We start from the raw sequence: 18,615 nt of genomic DNA, 5'->3' as shown, positions 1-18,615 counted from the left end.
GGCTTGGCTATCCTTGGGCCCTGCAGCCAAGACCCAGGAGCCCGCGAGGAGAAGCCCCCTGGGACCCAGGATGACAAGTACATGGCACACCTGCGTGTTCTAATTTTGTTCACAACAAATACACATTATCTTTACAATAACTTACCCCTCCCCCAAAGTAAAAGTCTGCAAGTGAGCCTACACGAGAGAGCACCTGCGGGTGGGCAGGACACAGGACCCAGGTCTCAGGTCAGAAATGTCCAGCGCCCTCTGCTCCCCACCCCTCCACCATGGGGGTTGGCTTTGGGAACTGAGCCCCTTCCCCAAGGAGGCCAGGCCACAGATGGGAGTTGGACACCCTGGACCAGTGAGCCTGAGCTGCCCTCGGTTCTGAAGACCTGCAGTCTGGGGGTGGACAGCTGGGCACCGAGTACCTGGGGTGGGAGAAGGGGAGGTGAAGGGAAGGGACCAGGAAGGAACCAGTGCAGCTTCCCCGGCCACGCGGAGCTGCTAGGCAGCGTCGCCTTTAAACAAACTCCTGTTCTCTCGTGTCCCTCCTGGCTCCCCAGGCCTGCTTTCCCAGTATATATTGGGCTGGCCCATCATGGGAAGAGAGCTAAATAAGCCACCCCACTTCGACCCCACCAAACCCCTCCTTCGAGCAAATAGGAAACTCAGAGCCCCCCAGCACCCACTGTCAGCAGCTCCCAAGATGTTCAACATGTGCATATCTGCCAAAAACTATTCAGGGGGAAAAAAGAGAAAGTCTTTCTACCTTTTATTCAGCCAATTTTTCCCGAGGCACTGTGGGCTCTCTAAGAAAAAGAAAAAGAGAGAAAGAAAGAAAGGGGAGAGAATTAGAATCAATGTCGCCATCATACATCTGGTTGCTAGCTGTGATTTGCCCATTGACTAGTCAAGTCTGGAAAAGGAGGCATTATCTCCCTGGGAGGCCGAGGAAACCTGCCCAGGTTAAACTCTCGCGGCTGTCTGTGCGCTGGCAGGGCTGGGAGTCGGCATTTGATTTAACAGGCAGAGACAAAGGGAAACAGAACACCCTGGGCCTGCCATCCAGATTTTCCAAACTCATGTTTCCCTGCAACTCTGGGGCACTCCTTTGTGTTTTCTCTCTTTCTTCCCTTTCCCGCAAACTCTGAGGTACCTCTTCTCTTCTTCCCCACCCCCACCTGGTTTTGAGGTTACCTTCAAAGGGGACTTTGTGGCTCCCTGCCTCCCCAGGTGCGTCTCTGTGTAGAGTCATGGCCTGCCAATCTATTTTAACAGTAGTCAAAGGAGAACACAAGGAAAAGTGGATGGGCTGCTGCTGTTGCTTAAAGAGAAGTAAGACAATTCTAAATCCCAGCAAACACATGATTTCAGAAGCCACCATTGTGTGCTGTTTGGAATTAGGCGCTGCTTCCAGGAGCTTCCATTGGCAGGAGCAGCTCGGAGCTGGTGGCGGAGTGGCAGGGCCCAGGTATTAGCTCCTTTTATAACCCAGGAACCTGGGATGCGAGATATCAAGGGGCCCGTCCTGGGGGCCTGGGGGCTGCACACGTGTGTCTGGACTCCTGATCCCGCCCTTTTCTCATCGGGCACTTTGGAGATTAGAAATGAGGGTGCATGTCTGTGCATGAACGTATGTGTTTTCTCTGGACTTAAATTTTCCTTATTGATTTTGGTAATGTTTCATAACTGTATATGTACATATCTTGCACATGATAAAATACACATAACATTTTACCATTTTAACCATTTTAAAGTGTATAGTTCAGTGGTATTAACTGCATTCACATTGTTGTACACACCATATCTGGTTCTAGAACTTTTTCATCACTCTGAAAGGAAACCACATACTCATTAAGAAGTCACTCGGCATCCCCCTATCCACACTGTGTGTGTACTTTAAACAAAAAAAAAAAACCCTTAACATAAACATGTTAAAAACAACCGAAAAGCTTCCAGAATCAAAAGGTAGTCAACTGGGCCTCTTTCTTACAATGCAGAAAATCACCGTCATTACCGTCATCAATATCACCAGGAATGGTGTTAAAAAAGACGAAAAACAAAAGAAAAAAGAAATCACCAGGAAGAACAGGGAGCTGCTGTCACTTATTCTGTACATTTTATGTGCCAGCTGCAGGCACCATTCTTACCACCCCCATTTTTCAGATGAAAAAACTGAGGTGCCCTCGGTTAAGCGACTGCACCACCAGTAGCTGGGGTGGCTGGGTTTCCCCAGCAGGTTTCCACTGTGCTGCACTTCCACCCATGGAAAGAGGCACCCTGCTCTGCAGGAAGTAAGAATTAAAAGTGGAAGGGGAATATTTAATGCACAGATTTTGCTTGGCACATGGTAAGAGTTTGTGCAAATCACAAGGCACTATCTCATGGGAAACCTGTTCCCACCCGCCCCCCGTCCCCACACACACAGATACCAGCCACGGCAGGGATGGCTGTGGGCCAAAGTGTGGCTGAACTTGAGCCACAAACGAAGTGGCCATCACGGATGTGGCCCCCCCAACAGCCACTGTGTTGACTGGCATCCCTGCCACCCCCAGCCAGCTGGCAAAAGTGGCTTTTCTGGCACGTGCCCACATGCAGCTCACAAAGTGACTGGGTGAGATTGGAAGGCACCGTCGAATGAAGGCGTCCTTACAAAATGAGTCGGATTGAATCAATCAACTTGCATCAGCCGCTGCCTTCAGTTGATTTGGGGGATTTTCTTATTGTTGACTCTTTCCTTTTTTTTTTTTTTTTTCTTAAAGTGAGTTTTCCTCTCAGTTCAATTCAATTTAGTTCCATTTAATTCAATCCATCCAGCCCCAGTGAGCAGACATACGCACTGGCTGGAGCATGGGTCTGGGCCAAGCCTGTGGGAGTCGGATTGGAGGAGCCTGCTCTGCTGGGCAGGCGGCTGCAGGGCAGGAGAACGCAGGCTGGTCCAGGATGTGAGACGGGGCACTTCATCCCTCCCTGCCCTAGTCTCTCCTCTACCCAAACAACTTCCATGACCACCCTCCTTTATCCACTGTATCCAACCCACAGGTTTCCTCTAGGCGCCAGGGAATCTGCTGGCCTGGAATTCCCAGTCTCTGGGGAACATCAGCCCAGATCAAGGTTGGCAAGGCAGCCCCACCCTCACCCTACTAGCCTCCACTGGTCCTAAGGTCCTGAGTCACTCCTTGAAAGTGAAAGTCACTCAGTCATGTCTGACTGTTTGCATATTTGCAAAGAGTGCACACTCTTTGCACATATTCCATGAACTATACAGTCCATGGAATTCTCCAGGCCAGAATACTGGAGTAGGTAGCCTTTCCCTTCTCCAGGAGATCTTCCCAATCCAGGGATCAAACCCAGGTCTCCCGCATTGCAGGCAGATTCTTTACCAGCTGATCCGCAAGGGAAACCCAGTGTTTCCACAGTTATCAGGGGCCTCATTTGGCCAAAGGGAAATATCTGATACCTACGCCTTTTGAGGGGCTTCCCTAGGGCTCAGACAGTGAAGAATCTGCCTGCAGTACCAGGATTCGATCACTGGGTCAGGAAGATCCCCTGGAGAAGGGAATGGCTACCCTCTCCAGTATTCTTGCCTGGAGAATCCCATGGACAGAGGAGCCTGGTGGGCGACAGTCCATGGGGTCGCAAAGAGTCAGACATGAGTGAGCAACTAACACTTTCATGCCATTTGAATCCAGGGGTTACAATGATTCAGTCCATGTCAGAAGACTCAGAGGCAGGGGCCCATGTCCATCTCCTCTGTACTTTGAAAGACCCAGAACCAGAGGGACAGTTGGGAGGCCCTGGTGAGCCTGATGCCTCACACGAGGGTCCAGCCTGTTCTCCTAGCGCTTCAGGCTGAGCCTCCTGCTCGTCATGGTCCGCTGTCTGGGTACAGAATTTCCAAGGTAATGAAGGTTTTCCCTATGCCTCCCTGGAGGTTATTGCTACCTGGAAGGAAAGGAAGTGGGCTCTGTGCAGACCCGTCCCCGCTGTGGCCCAGCTGCCCTCCTGAAGTGAGCAGCCAGGGATGGGCTGACTCCGATGGGGCTTGCCTTGCTTTCTGAGACAAATACTGGCTTCTCCTTCCCTCTTCCACACCCCAGCATCTCCTACCCTCTACTCTCTCACCTCACCCACCTGTCCCACCACCCCATCTGTGAGAGGAGGGAGGGAGGAGCCTGGGGCTCATCCTGATTGATGGGCCTTGCTGACAACATCCACCTGTGGGAGTGCTGGTGGGTCAGGAACCATGGGGCTGACTCTCAGCCTCACAGTTAGCAAACACTGCTCTCAGCCGCCCAGCGGGATAATCAATTATGGAGATTTTTGCCACCATGATCAGGTTTGTGGAGAAGCACAGCTCATTAGACCAGGAGCCCTGAAGTTCCCAAGCACAGCCGAGGAAAGACTCTTTAGCAAAGTCCAAACAGAGTAAGATGTATTTACGAAGCTCGGGGGGGGTCTCCACCCAGCCCAGCCTGCACTGCTACAGCCTCTGCGTGAAGTCTGCTGAACTACAAACTGTGGACTTCCTTGATGGCAAGGAGTTATGCAGAGCCGAGCTGCTTTCCATCTGTTGGGGCAGGAAGTCCCCTCCGTGTGGCACCCACTCACTAGGCTGTGACCCAAACACCACCCCGCAGAGGCCATATCTCAGAGGCCCCAGAGCCTGGCACAGGGCCAATACAGAGAGATGGAGGCAGTGGATGTTCAGTGAAGGAATGAATGAATGCACCAGCAGGCAAGTGTCTGCCATGAGGGATCATGACCAGATGACCATTTTGAGAAGCAGGCCTGGGTCCTTCTAGAGTGATATTTGCTCCTGGGGATCCCATCATAAAGGGACACTCACCCCCATGGGGACCATTCCTCATGGTCTCCCCGCTCAGTTCTCCTTCACCCCAGATTCCATTAGTTCACAGCTTAACTTGCCACCCTCACCCCTGTCCCCCTCCAATGCCGAGTTCCTCTTGGGCTTTTCTCTACAATTCTCCTTAACAGCATTAGTATCTGTCTTTATTCAATTCCATTCAAATGAAAGAGGTCATTCCCTTTAACCTGTGTTCTTTTCTGTCCATAAATCAGTGGATTTTTTTAAGAAATTAATTTACTTGTATCACCTTTGGGATGAAAAGAATACACGTCCTGCACCCCTATGTTCGTAACAGTCCTATTTGCAATAGCCAAGATGGAGGAGCCTGGAAGGCTGCAGTCCATGGGGTCGCTGGGAGTCAGACACGACTGAGCGACTTCCCTTTCACTTTTCACTTTCATGCATTGGAGAAGGAAATGGCAACCCACTCCAGTGTTCTTGCCTGGAGAATCCCAGGGACGGGGGAGCCCGGTGGGCTTCTGTCTATGGGGTCACACAGAGTCGGACACGACTGAAGTGACTTAGCAACAGCAAGACAGGGTAACAAATTAAATGTCCATCAACAGATGGATAAAGAGGATGTGGCACACACACACACACACACACACACACACACACACACTGGAACATTACTCACCCATAAAAAGGAATGAAATAATGCCATTGCAGGAATGTGGCTGGACCTAGAGATTATCATATTAAGTGAAGTAAGTCAGACAACAGAAGACAAATACCATATAATATCACTTACATGTGGAATTTAAAATATGATACAAATGAACATACCCATGAAACATTCACAGACAAAGAGAACAGACTTGTAGTTGCCAAGTGGGTGAGGGTGGAGGAGGGAAGGGTTGGGAGCTTGGGATTAGCAGATGCAAACTAGAATATCTAGGATGGATAAATAATAAAGTCCTGCTATATAGCACAAGGAGCTCTAGTCAATACCCTATGACAAACCAGAATGGAAAAGTATATGAAAAAGAAAATATATGTGTAACTGAGTCACTTTGCTGTACAGTGGAAATTACTACAACACTGTAATTCAACTATACTTCAAAGAAGTTTGTTTTAAACCCATTGTTAGTGTGCATCATGCAATACAACCTGCCAGGAAAGATTCCCTTCCACTGTGGTCCAGACCCGCCCACAGGTGACTCTCCCGTGGTGCACCCTGGACCGCCTCACTTCCGCCCCAGCCAGGTGCCACGTCTCTTGACTATGGGGCAGGAGGAGAAAGGTATGGCGAGAGCAGAACATGTAATTATGACTGACTGTGACTTCAACTATTTGCTAAAGTCAGTTTACCAGTAGTCATCTTGGCTCTTGTTTATCAAGCATTTATCCTGTGCCAGACACTGAATATACATGTCAAGCCTCATATCAGCCCACGAGTTAGGCATTATTATCCCCAATTTCCAGATAAGAAAAAGGATGCTCAAATGTTTATCCAGGTCCATTTCACTTTAAGTCCCAGCTACCTCACCACACCCTCCTGTACGTTTAGCGGGGAGAGGGTTTATAGAATCCATCATACTGGAACACCTGTGTTCTCAGCTCAACCGTTAAGAATAACCAAGTTGGCCACAGATGCCTGCATTCCGGGACAAAGAGAAAATGGCCTGTCCTGGCGGGAGTGTTTGAGAGAGGAAGAGCTTGTTGACACTGAAGGCGATGAGGAAGCTACTGGTGACAGTAGAGACCCATTTCTGAAAGAGGAAGCTTGGGTGTCTGAGTCAGCTTGGGCTGCATAATAAAATACCGCAGCTTGGGGGGGTGCTTAAATGGTTCTGGAGGCTGGAAGTCTGCAAATGGGTGCCAGCGTGGTTGGGGTCTGGTGAGGGCCCGCTTCCCCACTTGCAGTCGGCTGCCTTCCTGCTGTGTCCTTGCATGGATGGGGAGAGAGCTGTGGTACCGCTTCTGATGAGAAAGACACTAATGAAGCAGTAATTCCATCACGGGGCCCCACCCTCCTGACCTCATCCCACCCTAATCACCTCCCAAAGACCCCACCTCCGTACACCATCACAGCGAGGGTTAAGGCATCAACCTGTGAATTAGGGGCGGGGCGGGGGGTGGGGGGAAACAAATGTTTAGTCCATGGCACTCAGCTCCCCAGCATCCATGCTTTCCTTTGCTTTTTTCTCTCTGTGTTTTCCCAAATGTGCAGCGCTGGGGCTGGCCTCTTGTTTATGATCAGAGCAGATTTATCTGGCGTCATACAAGCTGCTGCAGTGCAGTCGCCAGCCCAGGAAGGATCTTGGGGGCCCCTTGCCCACACTGGTCACGCTGCTTGTTAAGAGTCCCTGCTCAGAGAGCCTGGGGCCCTCCCCTCACCTCAACCTTCTAGGGAGGGGCAAGGCCAGGTGGACGGTACAGAGGCAACGTTAAAAACACTGCCTGTCCACTGCTACTCTTGTTGTATTACTTTGGATTTTATTAAATAGCCCATATTGTGCTCTCTAAGGGGAACTGGAGGTGAATGGTGCAATTTTATAAATAAAAAATTAACCGTGGGTGGCTTAAACACGACTTCTGATGATGGTCCATCACAATGCCAGAGCTACCTCAATTTAAAGGTTGTTTCTTCTTTATCTTTATGAAAAGAAATTCACCTTTGGAGAGAAGAGGAGAGGACAAAAGAGGAGGGGAGGGTAGAGGGGAGGAGGGGAGGAGGGGAGGGGAGTGGAGGGAAGGGCTGGGGAGGGATGAGGAGGGCTGCAGGCTCATGGCTCAGAGACCCCGAGGCACTGCAAGGGAGTCTGAGGTGTTCTAGCAGGTTCTGGTCATCAGAGTGGATGCAAGGTTGTCTGGGATTCTGAGCACACGGAACACAGCACAGCAGGGGACGAGCCACCCCCTTTGGGCCCCTCAGAGCGGCTGGGCAGGAAGGAGCTTACTCTGTTCTGGCAGCAGCCCAGACCCCTCTCCTAAAAAGACCAGGCAGGGCTCAGGGACCTCCCTCAGCCAGAGTCCCCCCTTCAAGTCCCTCCAAGGCTTTAGTCCTGCTCCAGGGGGCAGGGAGCAGGCAAGCCCATCTAGCTCTCTGCCTGCAGGGCGGCCCCATGGGCCTTGCAGCAGTAACTGCACAGCTGACATCCACCGAGTGTGCGGGCAGAAGGTGGGGAAAGTCCAGCCACCCACTGCGGTGCATGTGGCTCTGGTGCCCAATGGCTGCCAAACCCTTCTGTCTGCTTGTGACTCCCTGGCCATCCCTTCTCTGCCCTTCTGTGACCAGCTGGCTCTCCTGGCTGTGTTGGACTTTGCAAACTCTGGAGCTTCTGGATCCCCGCCTGGCCCAGCCTCATGGCCCCTGAGCTGCCCTGGCCTTTGCCAGCAGCCCTGGAAGCTGTCAATCACTCCTGTAGTATAGGAGGCTCTGTCTGGTGGGATGAGGTCAGCAGGCAGCTAGAGGGGAGGACCCCATGTTAGCTGAACTCAGCATGGACCTGGGGCCCAAGGGAGCCCACTGGTCAAAGGCCTGGCGGCACTGCCAGCATCTGAGCTATCCAGCAGCCCTACCGCATGTCACCCTCCTGCACTGGGGCCGGCCGGGGGCAATTTTCCCAAGGTGGACATGGCTTGAAGGAACAGAATGCCCAGTGCTGCCAAGTGGATAGCAGATGGTGGGGAGTGCCAGTGAGGGAGGGACCAGACACTCCACTGTGGACACAGAAACCACTCAAGAACAGAGTCAGAGAGGAAAGGCAGGGGTGGGGGTGTGGTCTCTCCTCCCTGAAGAGCTTTCTAACACACAGCCCCTATTGCTCAGAGCCCAGCGTTGGGTTCCATACAACCCACCTGGCCATCAGCCCATGGACAAGATGCCAGCTGCACTGGGTAGAATGGTACCCCCAGAAATGCGTGTCCCTCTGGAACCTCAGAATGGGAGAGAGGGTCTTTGCAGATTCAGCTAGTTAAGGGTGGAGATAAGAGCATCCTGGATTAGTAGGTCTTAAGTCCAATGAGAGTGTCCCTATAAGGACCAGAAAAGGAGCAGACACAGGCTCAGAGAGGCCATGTGACGAGAGGCAGCGCCTGGAGTGATGTGGCCACAGGCCAAGCCGAGCCTGAGCTTCAGAAGCTGGAAGAGGCAGGAAGGACCCGCCCCTAGGGCCTTCAGAGAGATGGTGGACCTGCTGACAGCTTTATTTCAGGCTTCTGGCCTCCAGGAGTGTGAGAGAATAATTCTGGGAGTTGTAAGCCTCATAGTTTGTGGAAATGTGTCACAGCAGCTCCAGGGCACTAATCTCGCCTCCTCCAAACATCTTAGAATGATCTGGACCTTTGCCCCCACCCTTGCTGCACCTGTCTCATCCTGGCCTGTGCAGCCTCGATCCAGCCCCAGCAGCACGTTTCCTCCTGCTCGCTGGCCCTCCGTGACGTCATTCTGACCTCGCCCACTCTCCAATGCTCGCCCCTCCAGAGAGCTGTTCTTTCTAATGCCAGCTAGAGGGGAGGCCATGGTCCAAGGAGCTGGACGCTGCACACCCAGTAGGCTGGTGTCTGGCAATCGGATCCCGAGAAACAGCTTTCAGACTGAAAGACTCCAGGAAAACCGTCGTTCCCTTGAGGGGTACTTCGAATCCACTTTTTAATTTGTTTGGGGTTTTTTTGAGTTTTGTTTGACTTTTTTATTGTGGTAAAATATATGCAACAATTTTTTTTTTTTTTTTACCATTTTAGCCATTTTTAGGTGTACTACTCAGACAGAAATACGCTCACACCATTGTACAATCATCACCACTGTCCATCTGCAGACCTTCTTCACCCTCCTAAACTGAAACTCTGTCCCCATTAAACACTAACTCCCCAGCCCTCCCCCAGCTCCAGAACACTTCCATGCTACTTCCCGTCTCTGTGAATGTGACTCCTCCAGGGACCTCAAATGAGTGGAATCACACCGAATTTGCCCTTCTGGGACTGATTCATCTCACTGAGCGCAGTGTCCTTATAGTTCCTCCACGTGGCAGCAGGTGTCAGAATTTTATACCTTTTAAAGGCTGACTAATATTCCATTATATGGATAGACCACATTTTGTTCATTCATCTGTCGATCAACATGTTGAGCCACTTTTAAAAACAGTGAGAATCATAGTATCAGCCATATTTTCCTCTGTTCTTTGGCTGTTAGCACGTTCAGAAAAAAAAAAATGTGGCTCAACCTTGCCAGTTGTATTTCAAAGCCCCACAGGCAGCTTTTTCTGTTCTATTTCTCTTTTTCTGTTCTTTGATCTTGACTTCTACCTATTGACACATTTCCATTTTATTTAGTGTGGTTTTAAAAATGGATGCAAACCCATCTATGGGACACAATGGGGATACCAGCTAAGAGCGATCACCATTGTGCATTCTCCAAGCTGTCCTTGATGCCGCACCAGCTTCTCTACCCGCTGAAGAGCACTCAGCTTTACAGCTCTGCTGTCTCCAACTCCGTTCATTCATTCACTCAACAAACATGCAACGAATCCAGGCGGGAGGGGCACGGATGTGTACAGCTCGACCGTGGGGGCAAGGACACCTTTGACTGCCTGGTTTCCTGGTCACTTCCAGTGGGTTCTGACTACAGGGTTCTGATTATCGGGTTCTGAGGCTGGGTTCTGATTACGCTGAGGAGGCCGTTCTTTCTAATGAAGGTAGAGGGCCCCCTCTGAGCCATTCCCCAGGGAGCTAGGGGCTGCCACGTTCTCTTCAACACTCGGCTGAAATGGAGTTCAGTGATGGCTAAGTCTGGGCAGCCGTCCCAGTCTCCACTTGGCTCTGGTCCCTTATGTTTCTTTAAAAGCCAAAGGCCTCTGAGCACAGAGAGTCAACCAGGGCGGTGTTCAAAATCACAGTGGGGTTGTGTCTCCTTGTAGGTGCTCTGTGGAAACCTGACGATGTACTTCTGCCTTTCCTTGGCATGCCAGGTCTGGCCGGAGGACAGGGCCCCTCTACAGAAGCGTGGGTGGGATGCTGACCACCTGTGCCCTGAGCAGCATGGGTTGGGGGTGGGGAGGGTGATGGAGAGGGCGGAGGAGTTGAGTTAATACACAGGACAGACAGCACCAATCAGCACGCAGACGGTCTGCTATACTAGCTTCTTAGATGAGCATGTTTCTCTATCAATAATTTAGACATATCCTTTCTCCTCTGGGAGACAGGCAAAATCTCATTTCCTGAGCAAATCCCCTAAGAAACCAACCTGTTCATTCCTCTAAGATTTTCAGAAATCTATCTCGATCAACCTACTTATAAAATAAAAGTAGAGACTCAGCTGAGAGGGCTGGGAGCTGGGCAGCAGGGCAGCTGTCTGTACAGATCATGGTAGCCAGGTGGGGTCCAGGCTATGTCCCAGTTCCAAGCTGGGAAGTGCAGCTAGCCCCATCCTCCTCCACTAGCCTGTAAATGCCACCAGGAAGATGTGCAGAGAACAGAACCGGACTGTTTGATGTTGACACAACTACTAGATAATCGGTTGAAGAAATAGAGAAAACCCAGGCAGAGATGCCCATTTTAGGAAAAATCTTGGGATGGGGTGTGTGCTCAGCCGCTCAGTCGTGTCTTACTCTTTGCAACCCCATGGACTGTAGCCTGCCAGGCTCCTCTGTCCATGGGATTCTCCAGGCAAGAATACTAGAGTGGGTTGCCATTTCCTTCTCCAGGGGATCTTCCCAACCTAGGGATCGAACCTGAGTCTCTTAAGTCTCCTGCATTGGCAGGTGGGTTCTTTACAACTGAGCCACCTGGGATGGGGTGTCTGCAGCTTTTTCCTGCTCCCCAAATGGAAGGGAGACCTTGGTTGTGCTGGGTGCTTATGTCAGAAGTTAATCCACCATCCAGTCCCACCTGGGATGGTGGTGAAATCTTTGGCGAGTGCCTCTGGGTGCCTCAGTTTACTCGTCTGTAAAGTGAGGAGGCAACAGAGCTGCCCTCCTGGTGCCTTTGTAAGGAATAAAGGAGAACAGGCTTCAGCATGATGCCTGGACCATTACTGGGGAGGATTTCACCCCCGTGATGAGGTCATGAGTCTGCACTGTGTTCTTCATGGGCTAGGGAGCCCTCTGCACAAACTCATCACAAGTCATCCCACAAGCTGACAGGTGGGTGCCTTTGTCCCTGGATGCAGGCAGGGAAGCTGGTGCACCTACAGTGGCTGGTGCTCCTGGGTGGCAGAGGCGTCACTGTCACTTTCTTTGGGAAACGAGGCTGGAGGGGAGTGATGGGTGTTGATATGCAGAGGGTTCAGAGTCCGGCCTCAGTAACCAGCAAGGTCCAACCTTCAGAGTTCCGTCTCTAGTCTCAGAGCTCTGAGGGCTTGCCAGGCCTCCTGGGGGACTGTGCCCACTGCCGACCCCCTGCTGGCCAGGTCCTATGTCTGAGCTGGGACCTGCCACCTGAAGGCTAAGGAGGATCTTCCTGCCAGCTTGGCCATGGCAAGGTCCCCGCCCCTGGGTCAGCAACATTGCAGGCCTGCCCCTTTCTGCCCCTGACAAAGGACTCTGGAGACCTCTAAACCACCAAGCCCAGCAAACCACTGGTGGAAGGGCCGTGAAGCCTGGGACCTTGGGCACAGCCAACCACTGCCTGCTGGAGTGCTGGTGGCCAAGGAGTGCTTAGGTCTTTAAAGTCACACACATGTGCTTGGGCTGCAGGTTGGGGGCAGGGGGGGCTGCTGAGCTGTGAGAAAAATCAGAGCCCACTCTGCACCCCCTCCTTCTGTTCAGCATGTCCCAGGAGGCCCTATTCCAATCCTGCTGCATAACCACATCTCTCATTTTCTGTATCTTGATGCTTTGACACTGGGGCACTGCCAACCTTGGAGGGACTGCCCCTCCCACTGCTGGCTAATTCCTAGAGACGGCAGACAACACTCCGTGCCCATCTTTCATGTACAACCCAACCAACCCAGAGCTCACACCCCCAAGTCCTCTACCGGGCTCTCACTCTCCAGGCCACTGTCCACCGGCCCTAACCACCACAGGGCCAGGTATCGGATGCTTGGGACAGCCTGTCTGCCTGGAACCCACTGAAATGACTCAACCAGCCCATCCTGATCCTGCTCACCCTGTCACACCTGTCTGTTCCCTTGGAAACCACAGCTCAGGCTCTTGCCCACATATTCCCATTCCCTCTGCCTCTGATCCGTCCTGGTGCTGCCCACGTGGCCTACGTGGCACGCCTCCTGTGTTTCTAGGGGACTATGAGTATAAAACTGTCTCCTCGCATGACAGTCACTTTTGCTACTTTGTGCCCCCTAGCTCACCTGATTCAAGCAAATCTTGGGTCCTCTTAGTACCTGCCAGCCTCAGGTTGTAAAGGGTGATGCCGAAGTACTCCCCTGAGGGCGAGGGAAGACTCAGTGCTTGGTGCAGCTTAGAGGCTGCCGGCTTGGCTTGATTGCTGCTGCCAGAACCACCTCTAAAGGACTATCACTGCTCAGCAATTACCTTTTGGGCTTAACACATCTCTGCTAGTTTTACCAATTTCAGTCTTCCATTGGAATCGGCCTCAGAAGTAAAAAGTGAACCTGAACTTCTATCAGACCCATGTCCCGGCGAGCACCTGCCTGCAACTGACCTTCATTGACAAGCAGCTAATTTGCGGATTGTGCCTGTATGGACAGTTGGGTCTATTTAGTAATAGATAGACTCTGTCTTGAGAGGCTTCCCTGGTGGCTCAGTGGTAAAGAATCTGCCTGACAACCAGGAGATGTGGGTTTGATCCCTGTGTCAGAAAGATCCCCTGGAGAAGGAAATGCAGACCACTCCAGTATTCTTGCCTGGAAAATCCCACAGACAGAGGAGCCTGGTGGGCTACAGTCCATGGGGTTGCAAAAGTCAGACACAACTTAGTGACCTCACAAGAGGCAGCAGCCTCTGTCTTCTGCCACACTGAAAGCCTTTCCTGAGATGGACGGAGAACACGGTCATTTGTGAGTGCATTCATGTGCACATTCCTAAGGTCCTGAGGCTATTGGTCAAGACTTTAAGTAGTAATAACAAAAATGACTTTCATTGTAGGAGGAGGCCCTTACGAGGACTGTTCAACTAGCAGATCTTGAGATGCAGTGGACAAGCCATCAGGGGAAGTCAGTGGTTGTTCAGTGCTGAATGTATGTTTGCTTCCATGGATATGCGTGTTGCGGGAGGCTCACAAACCCTGCCTCGCGTGGAGGACATCTGGTTTGTAGAAACAAGGGAGTAGAGTTGGCTTTCTGGGTATTTCAGCTGGTAAAGAATCCACCTGCAATGCAGGAGACCCTGGTTTGATTCCTGGGTCGGGAAGATCCCCTAGAGAAGGATTAAGCTACCCACTCCAATATTCTTGGGCTTCCCTGGTGGCTCAGATGGTAAAGAATCCGCCTGAAATGCAGGAGACCTGGGTTCGATCCCTGGGTTGGAAAGATCCCCTGGAGGAGGGCATGGCAACCCACTCCAGTATACTTGCATGGAGAATCCCTATGGACAGAGGAACCTGGCGGGCTACAGTTCATGGGGTCACAGAGTCGGACATGACTGAAGTGACATACACACAGGAAGGGTTCCCCGTAAGGCTTCTTGGACAGACACCCCTCTCCGGGGCTCTCCCTGCTCCCTAACTGCCCACTCAGCCTAAGTGGCTCTCCAGGCTTCCCTCCCATTTGCACCCCTCTTCCCAGTGACACATGCCTGGACCTTCTTCTCTGTGCCCTGGCTCCATCCCCCATCTGTCTTGCAAGAACTCCTACTTCTAGGTGTCCAGTCCAGCATCCCCTGGTCCCTTCCAGATATCACCGCCTGGTTACCTATGCTAGGAGACAAGCAAACTAAAGATATAAGACCAAGAAAGTCCCCTTCCCCCATACCTCCTGGTTCAGCCAATGATACTGATCCAGGGCCCCAGACTCAGAACTTCTGGGCATCCTCACTTGTGCCCTCCCTCATCCTCCCCAAACTGTGCTCCTGGCTTCTATCTGTTCTCCCTCCTCAGCACTTTTGTACCTGTTTGTTCCTCACCACCTGGCAAAGGGCCCCTTCTCTCCCCAGAACTCTCTGCAGCCTGTGAACTTGCTCCAGACCTGGAGCCCCTCCAGGAGTCTGGCCCCAACGTGTGGCCAGATGGGTCTGCTTCACTGCAAACCTGACCCTGTCACATACCTGACAGCAGCCTGCAGGCTTGGGGAAGGTTCAGACCTCTTCACCTGGTGCCTGAGGCTGCTGACACCTGGTGCCAACCCGCCTTTTCACCCCTGCCTCCCCCATGGCTCCCCATCACATATCTATCTCAGGTCAAGAGGAGAGTCCTCCAGGTCCATGATATGCTTGCCCATGCCTGCAAAGACCTGTTCCTTTTCCTCCAGCCATAAACTCTTCCTCAACTGAATTATCACATGGTCTCTGTCAGCCTTGTCTTTCTTGATCTCTCAGCAAAATGGCAGCCTGTTGAGCAGACCCTCAGGCCTCCTGGGCTGGCCCCACATGCTCCTGGTCCTCCTCTTGTGACTCCAGCCTTCCTTCTCCATCCCTCTTGCAGCTCCAGCCTCTTCTAGTGGGTGCCCCAGGGCTCAATCCGCCCCCTTTCTCTTCTTACCCTTTACCTTTTCCCTGAGCTTCTCCATCACCACTCTGACTGCAGTCACCACCTGCATCCCAGGGATGCTGGACTTGGCACCTGCAGCTGAAGTCTCTGAGAGTCAGGCCAACTCAACCAGCCTCTTCTCTCCTCCAACCCAACATGCTCAAGGCTCCTGGTCCTACCTCAGCAGATCCATTTCAATAAATGGAACCATCACCCAGCCAAGTGAGCAGGTCACCTGGGGGCCACCCTGGCCTTCCCTGTTTCACATCATGTCCATCATCGATTCTGCCAATTTGGCTTCCAGAATGCCTCTGGCATCATCTACTTCTGTCTACCTCTATGTAACATGTTGCTTATCTGGCTCCTAAACTATCACTTCTTAGCAGTGGCCACAGGACTGGAAAAGGTCAGTTTTCATTCCAATCCCAAAGAAAGGCAATGCCAAAGAATGTCCAAACTACTGCACAATTGCACTCATCTCACATGCTAGTAAAGTAATGCTCAAAATTCTCCAAGTCAGGCTTCAACAGTACGTGAACCGTGAACTTCGAGATGTTCAAGCTGGATTTAGAAAAGACAGAGGAACCAGAGATCAAATTGCCAACATCTGTTGGATCATAGAAAAAGCAAGAGAATTCCAGAAGAACATCTGCTTCATTGACTATGCTAAAGCCTTTGACTTTGTGGATCACAACAAACTGTGGAAAATTTTTAAAGAGGTGGGAAAACCAGACCACCTGACCTGCCTTCTGAGAAATCTGTATGCAGGTCAAGAAGTAACCGTCAAAACTGGACATGGAGCAACGGACTGGTTCCAAATTGGTGAAGGAGTACATCAGGCTGTATGTTGTCACCTTGCTTATTTAACTTGTATGCAGAGCACATCAAGTGAAATACTGGGCTGGATGAAGGACAAGCTAGAATCAAGATTGCTAGGAGAAATATCAATAACCTCAGATATGCAGATGACACCACCCTTATGGCAGAAAGTGAAGAGGAACTAAAGAGCCTCTTGATGAAAGTGAAAGAGGAGAGTGAAAAAAACTGGCTTAAAACTCAACATTCAAAAAATGAAGATCATGGCATCCAGTCCCATCACTTCATGGCAAATAGATTGGTTAACAATGGAAAGAGTGACAGATTTTATTTTCTTGGGCTCCAAAATCACTGCAGATGGTGACTGCAGCCATGAAATTAAAAGACGTTTGCTCCTTGGAAGAAAAGCTATGACCAGCATAGACAGCATATTAAAAAGCAGAGATATTACTTTACTGACAAAGGTCCATAAAGTCAGTTCAGTTCAGTTCAGTTGTTCAGTCGTGTCCAACTCTTTGAGACCCCATGAATCGCAGCACGCCAGGCCTCCCTGTCCATCACCAACTCCCGGAGTTTACCCAAACTCATGTCCACTGAGTCGGTAATGCCATTGAACCATCTCATCCTCTGTCGCCCCCTTCTTCTCCTGCCTTCAATCTTTCCCAACATCAGGGTCTTTTCAAATGAGTCAGCTCTTTGCATTCGGTGGCCAAAATATTGAAGTTTCAGCTTCAACATCAGTCCTTCCAATGAACACCCAGGACTGATTTCCTTTAGGATTGACTGGTTGGATCTCCTTGCAGTCCAAGGGACTCTCAAGAGTCTTCTCCAACATTACAGTTCAAAAGCATCAATTCTTCTGCACTCAGCTTTCTTTATAGTCCAACTCTCACATCCATACATGACTACTGGAAAAACCATAGCCTTGACTAGACGGACATTTGTTGACAAAGTAATGTCTCTGCTTTTTAATATGCTATCTAGGTTGGTCATAACTTTCCTTCCAAGGAGCAAGCATCTTTTAATTTCATGGCTGCAATAAAGTCAAAGCTATGGTTTTTCCAGAAGTCATGTATGGATGTGAGAGTTGGACCATAAAGAAAGCTGAAAGCCGAAGAATTGATGCTTTTGAACTGTGGTGTTGGAGAAGACTCTTTGAGAGTCCCTTGGACAGCGAGGAGATCACACCAGTCGATCCTAAAGGAAATTAGTCCTGAATGTTCATTGGAAGGATTGATGCTGGAGCTGAAGCTCCAATATTTTGGCCACCTGATGTGAAGAACTGACTCATTGGAAAAGACCCTGATGCTGGGAAAGATTGAAGGCAAGAGGAGAAGGGGGCAACAGAGGATAAGATAGTTGGATGGCATCACCGACTCAATGGACATGAGTTTGAGCAAATTCTGGGAGATGGTGAAGGACAAGAAAAGCTGGTGTGCTGCAGTCCACGGAGTTGCAAAGGGTCAGACACAACTGAGTGACTGAACTGAACTGAAACCATCACTTCTTACGTGAACCAGCCCCCAGACGGTTTCCTGAATTAACTGCAGCTCCCACTCAGCAGCCAGGGTGACACTCTCATGATGGAAATCTGGACATGCCCCCTCCCTCCTATTAACACATGTGTGCTGCTCCTCAAAGCAGCTCCCCTGGCATGCACCATCTCCTCCTGCAGCAGCACCCAGCGTTTCCCAGAGAGGGGTTAGAGCCAGGCACAGCCAACTTGCTGCTTCCTTGAGAACCCCACCCCCACCCCAGACAAAGCCAAGGGGAGGACACGGATTAATTTAACTTTTAATTACATCCACTTAACAAGATTATCCAGCTGAGGTTAAAAAAAGTCTGCCTCCCAGATGAAAAAAAGCCCTCTCTTTATCTATTTATATCCACTATATACATAAGCAGAAACGAATATTTCTTTATGGACCATTAAAGATTTAATGTTTAATTTATAGCCACTTTCTCTGGCGGGGTGTCCAGGCACAATGTCAACATTTTTAATTAAATGAAAAAAAAATTTTTTATCATAAAGATATATATATATATATATTTTAAAGCCACATTTGTACCAGTTAGCAACAGACCCGATTTGCTGCTCTGGGAGGTGTCATTGGTGGGAGAGAGTACTGGGAAATGGGGAGACGTCTCTGGAGTTTCAGATCACAGGCCGGGTGGTTAGTGCCCCTCTGGGGATGGAGGGGAGGTGGGGGCAGCCCCTGCCGTAAAAGCCCAGCTATGTGGCTGAGCATGGGAGGCTCTGGATTGTTTGTTGAGTACCCACTGCGTGCCAGGCACTCTCCTCGGTGACTGACACACTCACACAGCCTCAGTTCTCCCAACTATGGTCCAGGAGGCAGGGGCAGGGTGGGGGCCAGGGATCACCATCAGTGAAGCTCAGTGAA

The 18,615-nt window shown here is 50.8% G+C and overlaps 1 protein-coding gene across 11 annotated transcripts in view; it reads right to left on the bottom strand.

The window, feature by feature from the left end:
* RBFOX3 (RNA binding fox-1 homolog 3) overlaps nucleotides 1-18,615 on the bottom strand; it is a 440,999-nt gene that overhangs the window by 130,711 nt on the left and 291,673 nt on the right. For 10 of the 11 annotated variants that reach the window (XM_070773955.1, XM_070773960.1, XM_070773957.1 and 7 more), the window contains exon 4: nucleotides 755-794. The exons of the other annotated variant lie outside the window; for it this stretch is intronic. The gene's annotated coding sequence lies outside the window, so the exon portion shown is untranslated. The remainder of the gene's footprint in view (nucleotides 1-754; nucleotides 795-18,615) is intronic. 11 annotated transcript variants of the gene reach the window in all.

This window comes from Bos indicus, chromosome 19, assembly GCF_029378745.1.
Source record: "Bos indicus isolate NIAB-ARS_2022 breed Sahiwal x Tharparkar chromosome 19, NIAB-ARS_B.indTharparkar_mat_pri_1.0, whole genome shotgun sequence".
Taxonomy (NCBI): domain Eukaryota; kingdom Metazoa; phylum Chordata; class Mammalia; order Artiodactyla; family Bovidae; genus Bos; species Bos indicus.
This window is presented reverse-complemented; position numbering and strand designations above follow the sequence as displayed.